Source organism: Petaurus breviceps, unplaced genomic scaffold, assembly GCF_028583685.1.
Source record: "Petaurus breviceps papuanus isolate PSGF00001 unplaced genomic scaffold, PetGlider_PUasm1.0 37, whole genome shotgun sequence".
In the NCBI taxonomy this organism is placed as follows: domain Eukaryota; kingdom Metazoa; phylum Chordata; class Mammalia; order Diprotodontia; family Petauridae; genus Petaurus; species Petaurus breviceps.
In genome coordinates, this window is record NW_027186296.1 from 94,989,845 (window position 1) to 95,001,199 (window position 11,355).

At 40.1% G+C, this 11,355-nt stretch overlaps 1 long non-coding RNA gene and 1 pseudogene across 1 annotated transcript in view; one reads left to right on the top strand and one right to left on the bottom strand.

Moving 5' to 3' along the window:
• The window catches only part of LOC138169527 (large ribosomal subunit protein bL35m pseudogene), a 339,868-nt pseudogene that overhangs the window by 202,925 nt on the left and 125,588 nt on the right, over positions 1-11,355 (top strand).
• Positions 1-11,355, bottom strand: part of LOC138168673 (uncharacterized) — a 105,865-nt gene that overhangs the window by 78,236 nt on the left and 16,274 nt on the right. The window contains exon 2 of the long non-coding RNA XR_011170177.1: positions 5,325-5,547. This is a non-coding gene — a long non-coding RNA (uncharacterized lncRNA). The remainder of the gene's footprint in view (positions 1-5,324; positions 5,548-11,355) is intronic.

Genomic DNA, 11,355 nt, shown 5'->3' on the forward strand with positions numbered 1-11,355 from the left:
TGATATAGATGGAAGTCTGTTCATTCACATCAATCAGCACTTATCTTACAAAAAGCATTCTATGCCTGGGTCAGGCTAAAATTAATTTCATGATAGAACCATGGCTTTCTTCTTGGTAATTTTAGATGAATGTTCATTGCCAAGGCTATGATACTATAAAGGGCAACTCCTCATGTAACAGATCCAACTTCATAATCGTGAGTTCAGGGTAATCCTTTAGAATTCTGTGATACGTTTCCAAGTACGTAGATGGAGGGTCAAAGCGGTGTCTCTGGGAATGGAGCTATTGCTAGAGGTACTAAGAAGGTCATGCTTTTAATTTTAATACTGTCGTCTGATTTACTTACGTTGTCCGTTCCTATTGATAGAAAGAAAACATGATGAAATTATATGAGACAGGGACAGGGATAGAGAAAAAGAGAGTGAAACACAGAGAAAGACAGAGACAGAGAGAGAAGAAGAAAGAGGAGAGAGAAGAAAGAGGAGAGAGGAGAAGAAAGAGGAGAGAGACAGAGCAAGATAGAGAGAGGAGAGAGAAGAAAGGAGAGAGAAGAGGAGAGGAGGAAGGGAGAAAGAGAGAGGGGGGGAGAGGGGGAGGGAGGGAGGAAGAGAGAAGAAAAAGAAAAGGAGGAGATGAGGGAAAAGAGGAGAAAAGGGAGACAGAGAGAACACAATTTTTCCCTGTAGTTAACATAGGGAAGGGGAAAGCAAAAATAAATAAATAGTTTTTTTTTTTTTATGCAGGTTTCTCTATTCTTCACCCAGAGAGTTGTAGCTACAAATCAATAACTCAATTCAGCAAATATAGATTGGGCCTCTACTATGTGCAAGGTGATATAGGCAGTGTGGTCTTGTGGACAAAGGGGCAGCTTGGAGTCACAAAGACCAGGATTCACATTCTGCTTCTAACCTCTTCTAGCCTAGCCTGTACTAGGGATCCATGGGGATGGATACACATGTTTAGTCCCCATTCCACCATCCAGTAAAGCAAGCCCTTTGGCAAGAAGCTAGAATATTTTGTGCTTGTGTGTGTTCATCCACAAGGAGCCAGAGAATATTCTCTGTGGACTCATCTCTTTTCTCAGTCCTCATCCTTTCTGACTTTTCTACAGAATTAGACACTTGATCACCTTCCCCTTGTGCATCCTCTCTCCTTTCTGGGTTTACATGACATCACTCTCCCTTGATTCTACTCCTACCTGTCTAGCCACTCCTTGGTCCCCTTTGTTCTCCTTTTGTTCTTCACCAAAGTCATTCATGCTCATGGGTGTCACTCAAAGCTCTGTTCTGGGTTCTCTTCTCTTTTCCCTCTATATTATCTGTCTTGGTGATTTCATTACCTTCCACTGATTCAAATATCCTCTATGCAGATGATTCAAAGATCTATATATCCAGCCACTGTCTCTCTCCCGGGCTTGTCCCACATCACCAGCTGCTTTTTGGACATATAGGATGCCCTGTACACATAAAATTCAACATATAGAAAAAAGAAACCAGTGTCTTTCCCACTCAAACTCTCTTTCCAACTTTCTTATTACTGTTGAGGGTACCGCCATCCTCCCAGGCCTCTAGGATCTCAATCTTGGTCTCCTGCTTGACTTCTCCTGCCAAACCATTTTTACCTTCATATCATTTTTTTGTATGTCCCCTTCTTTCCACTCACATAGCTACCAGCCTAGTTCACCATACCCCCAGATAATTGCAATAGGCTTCTAACTCTCTTCTCAACTCTCTTCTCCCTCCAATTCAACCTCCATTCATCTGCCAAAATAACTTTTCTAAAATGGAGGTCTAACCTTGTCAAAATGCCCTCCCCCCCCCAAATAAACTTCTGTTTAGCCCATGACCCCTTGCTGCCTTTCTAGTATTCTGATACTCCCTTCTAGGTACACTCCAGCCCAGCTACAAAACCCTATTCCTTGCTCATCAACATGACACTCCACTTTCTCTCTCTGTGCCTTTGTGTAAACTGTACCCCATGTCTGGAATGCTAGCCCTCCTCACCGCAGACTCAGTTTCCCTTTCTTTCAAGACTCAGGTCAAATCCTACCTTTTTGGCAAGAGCTCTTTCCCAGACTTCCTCCCCCCACCAGCTGCTACTGTCATCCCCTCTGGGACTGATTACCTTCCATCTATTCAGTGTGTCTCTTATATGTATATAGTCACTGACATATTGCCTCTTCTTTTTGAATGTGAATTCTCTGAGGGCAGGGAATGTTTTTGCCTTTCTAAATGTTCCCAGGACTTAGTACAGTGCCTGGCACATAGTAAGTAAGAACTTAATCTTTGCTTACTGACCGAGTATGGACAAAAGCTTGCAGACAACAGAGAATGTTATCTATGGGGAACAGAAAGTAGCTCAGTTTGGCAGGAGTAGACTGTATCAAGGAGTAATAATTTGAAATAATACTGGTAAACATTTATTAAGAGCCTACTATGTGACAGGCACATATTAAGCAACAGGATACATGTAAGTAAGACAGTCCTTGTCCTCAAGGAGTTTACAGTCTAATGGAGAAAGCTAATATACAAACAGAAGTAATAATAATAGTAATAATAACAATAGCTAGCATTTATATACTTCTTACTATGTGCCAGGCATTGTGCTAAGTGCTTTACAATTATTATCTCATTTGATCCTCACAATAACCCTGTGAGGGAAGTGCTATTGAGAAAATTGAGGAAAATGTTAAGTGACTTGTCCAAGGTCACACAGCTGGTAAGGGTCTGAGGCTAGATTTGAACTCAGGTCTTCCTGATTTCAGGCCCAGCATTCTATTCAATCAATCAACCAACATTTATGACTATACAGTCACTATACACTGTGCTAAGCACTGGAATATTAAAAGAGATAAAAGATAATCCCTGTCTTCAAGGAGTTTACAATCTGCTGAAACTACAATCCTACAAAAGGGGAGATGAAGTGGCACCAGAGGGTACCTGGCATGGAGGCATGATGTTAGTGGAGAGCAGCTGGTGGAAAGCGACAAGATGGTTGGAAATTCCCAGTCCTCTGTAAGAGGAAGCTTTGGGTGGAAGTTTTTGCTGTGCCCTCCAGTCCTTCAATCAGAGGGAAGAGGTGAATGACTGGACAGAGGTAGTGCTGAGGACCGAAACTGAAGAAATCTCCATGATGCTGAGCTTTTTCTGGGGGGAGCATAACTGTCTTAGACTTGAAAAGTAGCACAGGGGTGGCTAGGTGGCTCAGTGAATAGAGCACCAGCCCTGGAGTCAGGAGGACCTGAGTTCAAATCCAGCCTCGGACATTTAACACAAAAACTAGCCATGTGACCTCTGGAACATGACCTTTCCCCCAAAGCCCCCCGCCCCCCCCCCCCCTAATAAAAACAAAAAAAAAAAAGTAGCACAGATCTGGGTGTGAAGGGTGTTAAATGCCAAATAAAGTAGTTCGCACATTATCCTAGAAGCAATAGATAGCCACTGAGGCTCCTTCAGTGGAGGAATGGTGGTGAGACATGATTGTCAAAGTAATAATTTACATTTGAGAAGATATGTGTGCATGTACACACAAGAGACTCAGAATAATCCATATCATTTGGAAATACCTCCCTTCCTCTCTTTAAAAGGATGGGGCTGATGGTAATAGATGTAAATTCTTATTCATTCCTCTTAGGGAAAGGATAATGCTAGAAAAAAAGGCCTGAAATGTCTCCAAGAATGCTTTAACCAAGTGATACATTTCTTGGTTTATGGGTATTCATCTGCATATGAAAACAAATGAATTGAGATCAAATTATGATCTTATTAAAGGTGTGATTGGATTATTAAGCTATATTAATGAAACCAGTGTTTATTCTATGGAACTAAGCTTTTTAGTCTTTACATGCAGCAGAAGCTGTTTTAAAAATGCACATACTGTACATATTTACATTGTACATATTTAAATGTGCAATTTAAACATGTACATATTGTACACCTTTTAAAATGCAATTTAAAAGTGTATGCTTCACATGAACACACATGTACTGAAACATATACAGTACAATATATGCCCAAAGGAGATAGGTCAGACAAAATCCGTTGTGATTCATGTATTATTGTGCACTAGTGAATGTTTCACACACTAAACTTTTAGCTGCTCTTCTTAGCATTATAATTAACATGAAAAGGAACCTAAAATTATCACAGTTTATGTAGTGTTGAATTAGCAGGAAATCTGCAAGTAGCTTCTTCAGGAACTCTGAGCTAAGTTATGTTTTATATTATATACTAAATAATTTCCTTTATTAGGGAAACATGTATATAGGCATATATACATATGCATATGACACACACACATACACGTATATATATATATACATATATATATATATATATATATAAACAAGTCTCAGAGAAAGAAACTTGTAATAAATTAAAGTTGGTTGTGCACTTACAAGTTCATTAATTTTTAGCAAATGTTTTCAAACAGCCATTTAGGTCAAATGTAGGTCAAGCCACTCAGGAGGTTATTTTAGTAGCTTGTCAGCACCTGATGGGTGCTTCCAATTGCTCATTTTTAATTAAGTGGTATTTGCTAAAAACCACTTCATCTTAATAACTTAGAGACTGCAGCTACCATTTGGCATGACTCTTGATTACTTTTGTTTATTTGGTTTTTGTTTGTTTGTTTTCCAATGTTTTCCTAGCATTTCTTGGGGGCTTGGGGGAGGTTGTTCTTTTTTTACATTTAGCCTAATGAAAAACATACTGGGTCAGTCTTGTTACCTTCCTTCTCATCTCCCAAATTAGAAACAAACAGAAACAAATCAAAATACAAAGAAAAAACAAGAAGATAACTAGTGAACCCGTGAGACTCTGTAATGTACAATTTTTCTTACAAGACAGGGAGGGACAACATTGATATGCCTTTTTGTCTTCTGTGTAATGTTGTATTGATCTTTTTTTTCTTTTCTTTCTTACAATCGCTATTACTACCCATCTAGATGGCAGACTGGGGCAGCTAGATGGCATCATAGTGGATAGATCCCCAGGCCTGGAGTCGGGAATATTCATCTTCTTGAGTTCAAATCTGGCCTCAGACATGCACTAGTCATGTGACCCTGGGCAAGTCATTTATCCCTGTCTGCCTCAGTTTCCTCATCTGTAAATAAGCTGGAGAAGGTAATACAACACACTCCAATATCTTTACCAAGAAAACCCCAAATGAGGTCATGAAAAGAAGAGCATTACTAAACAACAAATTACTACCCAGCAACTCATGCCTTTTCTTTTTCTTCCAAAGAGTCCCACTTTGAAACAAATAAATAGACCCCCCCAAAAAAAACATATCCCCACATTGGAAATCTCTGAAAATGACTTACTTTGCAGCTGTAGCTCCTCAGTTCTCTGCTGAAAAGTAGGAGTCATGCTTTAAAATCACAATTGGTCGCTCTGTTGATCAGAGTTCTGAAGGTTTTCCAAATTGCTTTCCTTTATATCACCATGGTAATAATCCAAATTGTTCTCCTGGTTCTGTTTATTTCACTTGTCTCAGTTCATATAAGTCTTACCAAGTTCCTCTGAATCCTTCATAGTCATTGTTTCCTATGATGCATTAATATTATCATATCAGCATCTCTTTAGCCATTGATGGGTACCCATTCTTTACAACAAAAAGTAGTGTAGTGAAGGATTTTAAAAGGCATTCTAGGAATGAAGATCAGCTGTACTAAGTCATAAAGACAGGAGATAGGGGGACTAGCAAGTGGGTTGGTTTGGCTGTAACATAGAGTGCATGAAGGAAGGAGAGTACTCCAATAAGCCTAGAAAGGTAGGTTGGAGCCAGAGTAAGGAGCTTTAAATGCCAAATACAGGAGGTTGTGTTTTATCCTGGGAGTGAACAGAAGAAGTCACTGGAGCTTTTTAAATGGGGAAGGATATGATCCAACCTGTGCTTTTATAATGTAAATTTGGGAGCTGTGGGTGTGGAAAGGGTCAAAACTAGAAGTAGAGTAAAAGGCTAGTAATAATGGAGGAGAGAGATGAAGGTGGTGGTTGTGGAAGTGCTGAGAAAAGGATATATGTAAGGCAAGCTAGGAAGGTACAACTGACAAGTCTTAGCAAATGATTGGATATGGGAGGTGAGGGTGTAAGGAAATGAGTCTGGTATGATTCTGAGGTTGTAACCTGGGTGACTGCAAGGATGGTGCTGGCCTCCACTGAAAGAGGAAAGGTTGGAAGAGGGGAGAGTTTGGGGCGAAATAATGAACTCTGTTTTAGAAATGTTGAATTTCAGGTACTAGTAGGATATCTAATTAGGAAGATCCAGTAGTCATTTGGTGAAGCTGACTGCAACTTAAGAGAAAGCCTAGGGCTGGATTGATAGAACTGAGAGTAATTTGCATTGCAGTGATAATTGAGAGTATGTACAATTAGTCAGTCAGTCAACAAGCTTTTATTAAGCACTTTATGCCAGGTAAAGAGAGGTAAGAACAGGTCTGCCCTAAAGGATCTTAACATTCTCATGATAACAAGTTAGCATTTACCAAGCACTTTAACATTTATAAGGAAGGTGCTATTATTATCTTCATTTTACAGATAAGGAAACTCAGGCAGAGAAAGCTGAAATGACTTGCCCAGGGTCACAGATCTAGTAAGTGTCTGAAGTAAAATTTGAACTCAGATCTTCCTGACTCTTAAGTTCAGGACTACTAGACCACCTAGCTAAGAAAGAAGAAAAAAAGGGGGGGGGGATAGATAGAGCCCTGGGGTATGTGAGCAGCCATCACCCAACCTGAATAATGATCTCATTCCGTATCTATGAGCACTCTCTTCACTGTCTCCCAGCCCCACAACAGAAATTGAGAAGCAATATGGTATACATGGGGTGGAAGGCCAGTCTTGGAATCAAGAGAGACTTGGTCTGACTCCCATATTAGACACTACATATGACCCTAGGGGAATCACTAAATGCCTCTAAGCCCCATTTCTCAACTGGACAGTGGGGATAACAATAAAAGGACTTGCATTACCCATTTCACAGGGTTGTAAAGAAAATGATTGGTAATCTTGAAGTACAATATGAACGGGAAAATGGGAGTTGTTAGTATATACATGGTTTTTTCGTGGGGGGGGGGGGGGGGGGGGGGAAGTGTCAGCCTTTGGATGATGAGCCAGTCTCTTCAATTTAACTTACCTGGTCCATGGGTGATATTCACATAGACTGTCATTAGGCCAATACACCGAACCTTTTTCAGCCTGGGCAAAACATACTTCCCAGGCATAGCCTTCAGGTATCCAGGGCTACCTTCCTGTCTCTCACCAAAGCATGAGAGGACCTTCCTGTATTAATGTAATAGTCCTCCAGACTTTTCTGCCTCTGATGCATCTTGCTCACCAGTGGTATCAAAGGCAAACAGAAAGGGATCCCTGCTGCATACTGACTTAGAAAACAACAAACTCATATTATCTATGTTGTCCTATATTTTAATTTATTTTGTGGAACATTTTCCAATTACATTTGAATCTGGTTGGTCCCAGTTTGGTACGTGACACTTCTATTGTATATCATATTCTACACTTTCACCTTTCAAAAGCAGTGCTTGTTTGCCGCTCAGTTCTTCAGCCTTATTAGGTGACCTCTCTATGGGTTTTCTTGGCAGAGATACTGGAGTGGTTTGCTATTTCCTTCTCCAGCTTATTCAACAGATGAGGAAACTGAGACAAATAGAGATAAGTGACTTGCCCAGGGTCACACAGGGAGTGTCTGAGGCTGGATTTGAACTTGAGTCCTGATGACTCCAGGCCTGGCACTCTATCCACTTCACCACCTCACTGCCATTAGCAGCACTTAAATTACTCAAAACTACCCTACTCAACATCCTACCTATTACCATTGACATTATGGTTAAACCCCTCTGCCTGGATTTCAAGATCCTCTATACATTATTCCCCCCTTATCCACCTAACCCTGTTTCTTATGATTCTCCAACACCTACCTTCCACTCTAATCAGGTCAGATCTTCTCAATGAAATCCCCAAATACTCAGTCTTTATTTCTGCCTTTATTCATGTTCTCCCTCCCACTTTAAATAGTCTTCCTTCTTTCTTCTCCTTTTCCCCAATCCAAATCCTCCTCATCCATCAAGGATTCTACCTCCAGTTCCACATCAGAGAAGACTTCTGCATCCCTGGTGCTAAGCAATTTGTAGATTCCTCAGCAAATATTGGTTGACTGACTGATTAATTGCATGTGGGAATCAAGGCACTAATCAAAGTGGTCGACTGGTAGGCATCTTGTAATATGGCTCACATCCTGGTTATTTGGTTGGACAATCATGAAGTCTAGTGAATCCTGGACTTTTTGCTATGGGTAAAATTAGAAAGTTGGTTAAGTGGCTTGGCCGCAAACATGTTCATTCCCTGCTCCCAAACTCTGGAGCTGAAGAGGCAGTTTTGTCCCAAAGTGCTGCAGGCAATGACCTAGCACATAAATTACCTCAACTACTTGGGGGAACCCTTAATTCATTTTTGCACATTGAATTCCAAACTTCTACCAATCAGTTGTCGGAATAATTTTAGAGGACCTGGAATGGCCACCCCATCTACAAATACCACCCTTAATGATATCTGAAATCCAACCATTACAATTTATTCCTTTGTGTTAAGCACTGCTTTGCTTGAAGTCTGGACTGGAGCTATGAGAAACTCCCTCTACACAGAGACTGGCAACTCATCTATAATTACAGTCTTAGAGTCCTTATGGTAACCTTTATAAAAACAAATGTTCTTGTTAAAAAGGAACAGATTAATTTTGTACCTAACCCAGCATGAGTGAGTGCATTTGACCACTTTCCTCCATGATAGAAGAGTACTGGTAGACTAAACTAATACACAGTTCACACTCAGGAACAGGATGGGAGGATTTCAGGATTGAAGGAGAGGGCATGACAAGGCTCCAATTAAAAAAAAAAAAAGGAGGCAGAAAGGAAACTTCACTTATTCCACAGTTTTGCCTGGGGCTGGTCCTGCTTTTCCCAGACCCTCACCCTCTCCCTCCTATCATTTTTGATTAGGGGAAAATACTACTTAAGTACTCCTGAGTTCAAATTCGAGGTCAGCCACAGACTGGTGACCTTGTCTAGTCTCTTGGGTTCCTCACCCAAGAAGTAAAATGAGGATATTAGTATTGACCTTCCTCCTTGGCATATTATGGGGATTAACGAAATAAGCCCTGCAAAATACTTTAAAAACATAATTTTAAATAGGGAGAGGGGAAGTGTTGTATGGGAGGCTAGCCTTGCTTATTCAATCCAGGAGAATTATTTGATAAAACTTTGCCACTTGGCAAATCTTCTGGTAACTTCAGCTCATTTGTTTTCCAAGAAAAATGGGGACTTGGGGGTTAAAGTGTGGTAAGCAAGTATGGAAGAAAAAAGAGGGAGTAAGGGAAAGGGTAGATGCAGAAGGAAGTGTTCTTGGCCAAGGAGGAAGGCAGCCACCAAGAGCAGCCTCCAAATTCCCATTATCCAGTGAAGGAATTTTTAGGGTACACAGATTATTATAGGTAAAGTGAAAAGCATAGCTTCCCCCACACAATTTCCTAAAGTGAACAATGCTGGCCCAATAGTCCTAGCCTTTGATCAGATTATTCAAGCTTCCTGAATAACATGGGTGTAGGGGGAGAAAATCGATAACCTTAGAAGGCATGATGTTTGTCTAAAGTAAAGGATCTGAAGAGAGCTTGATCCCCTCCCCTTCCTCCCATCTCCTGAAGCCTTTAACCTTTTTGTTTTTACTTAAAATGAAAAACTGAAGAGAATAAAGACCTGCCTTCCTTAAAATGTGGTGGTTGTTTTTTTCAAAGCTGAGTAGCTGCCAGGGTGGCGGACCATGCACAGTGAACTTTCCAAAGTTAATACTTGTTTAAATTATCAAAATACATAGTTGATATGGTCTGTTTCAAAACCCTGTGGTACCTAGGGAAAAGGCATGAGGGTAATATAGGGGGAAATTTTTGTTTTTCTCATTTTTTTTTGGTATCATGTATAAGTTACTAAGTCTACCCTAAGTCAGTTTAATAAATGAGTGGAGAGATAATCAGATTTAGTTCTCAAACTCTAGTAAGAGGTGAGCTCTAAAAATGCTAATATCCATAATAAACTCAAAATCAATGAAAACACCATTAAAAAAAAAAAAGGTTGCCACAGGTTTCCTGCCTCCCTTGTAATATTCTATAGGAGGTGCTTATGGGGGGAAAAAGATTTTTTTCTTTTTCTTTTTTTAAATCTTTGCTTAAATATGCTGTCAACAGAACTGAATAACCATTTATATTACCTGGAAATCATTCCCCCCTCTTTTTCTTAGAAGCTCAGAGTAGGTCATTTAGGGGAAAGGGAAACAAGAGTGTTCATGATGATAGGGAGAAATCAGAGAGGGTACAAAGTTTCACTCAGTTTCAGATTAGTCTAAATTAAATAGAGTGGCCTGCTTAGGGGTCTCAGCCTGGGGGGCAACCTGATAGTGAAGCTAGAATCACAGTCTATCTATGTACTAAATTGATGGCAATGAAAATAATACTGTCCAGACACAAAAGTACACTTGTTTTCAGATTAATGCATCCTGAATGTGAGCTCCTTGGCCCCATCTCTGAAGGAGTTAACGTGCGCTCACTTGCTTTCACCAGAATAGTCTTGCTATCATTATTTGAAAACCCATTTGCTCTTAAGAGTTGGTCTGACCAGTCGTTCCTGAATACACCAGGGGACTTTTCACCCCCAACTAGGTGAGGAGACGTTTATAGCATCTGACAATGTTAATTCCTGACAAGCCATGAGAGAGCTTATTTAAACTGGTGGCAATGTATGGGCAAATTCTTGGATACATCTCATTTAGATATTATTCATTTATATCCTAGCAAACTGTCGCCTTTACAGTGTCTAAGCTGTTGCCTTTCATTTGCTACAGAAGAGCTCAATTACCCGCTGTTACCTATCCCAGCCTTCTTATCTTCATGTAACCAATGCCTGTCACTCTTTTCAAAAATTACAAACAGGAATTGTAGAGAATTTTAATGGCTATGACCCCTCCCCTCAGTTTGGATAGCATTGTGGACTCACTCCCCTACACCCCTCCTTCAAAGAAAGTGGGAACTATCATCCCAGACAATGGCAATATGACTTTCAATAACCTGAATAGGTTGGTGAGGCAGTTTTGAGTAACAGAGAAGAAAGAAAGAAAGAAAGGAAGAAAGAAAGAAAGAAAGAAAGAAAGAAAGAAAGAAAGAAAGAAAGAAAGAAAGAAAGAAAGAAAGAAAGAAAGAAAGAAAGAAAGAAAGAAAGAAAGAAAGAAAGAAAGAAGGAAAGAAAGAAAGAAAGAAAGAGAGAGAGAGAAAGAAAGAAAGAGAGAAAGAGA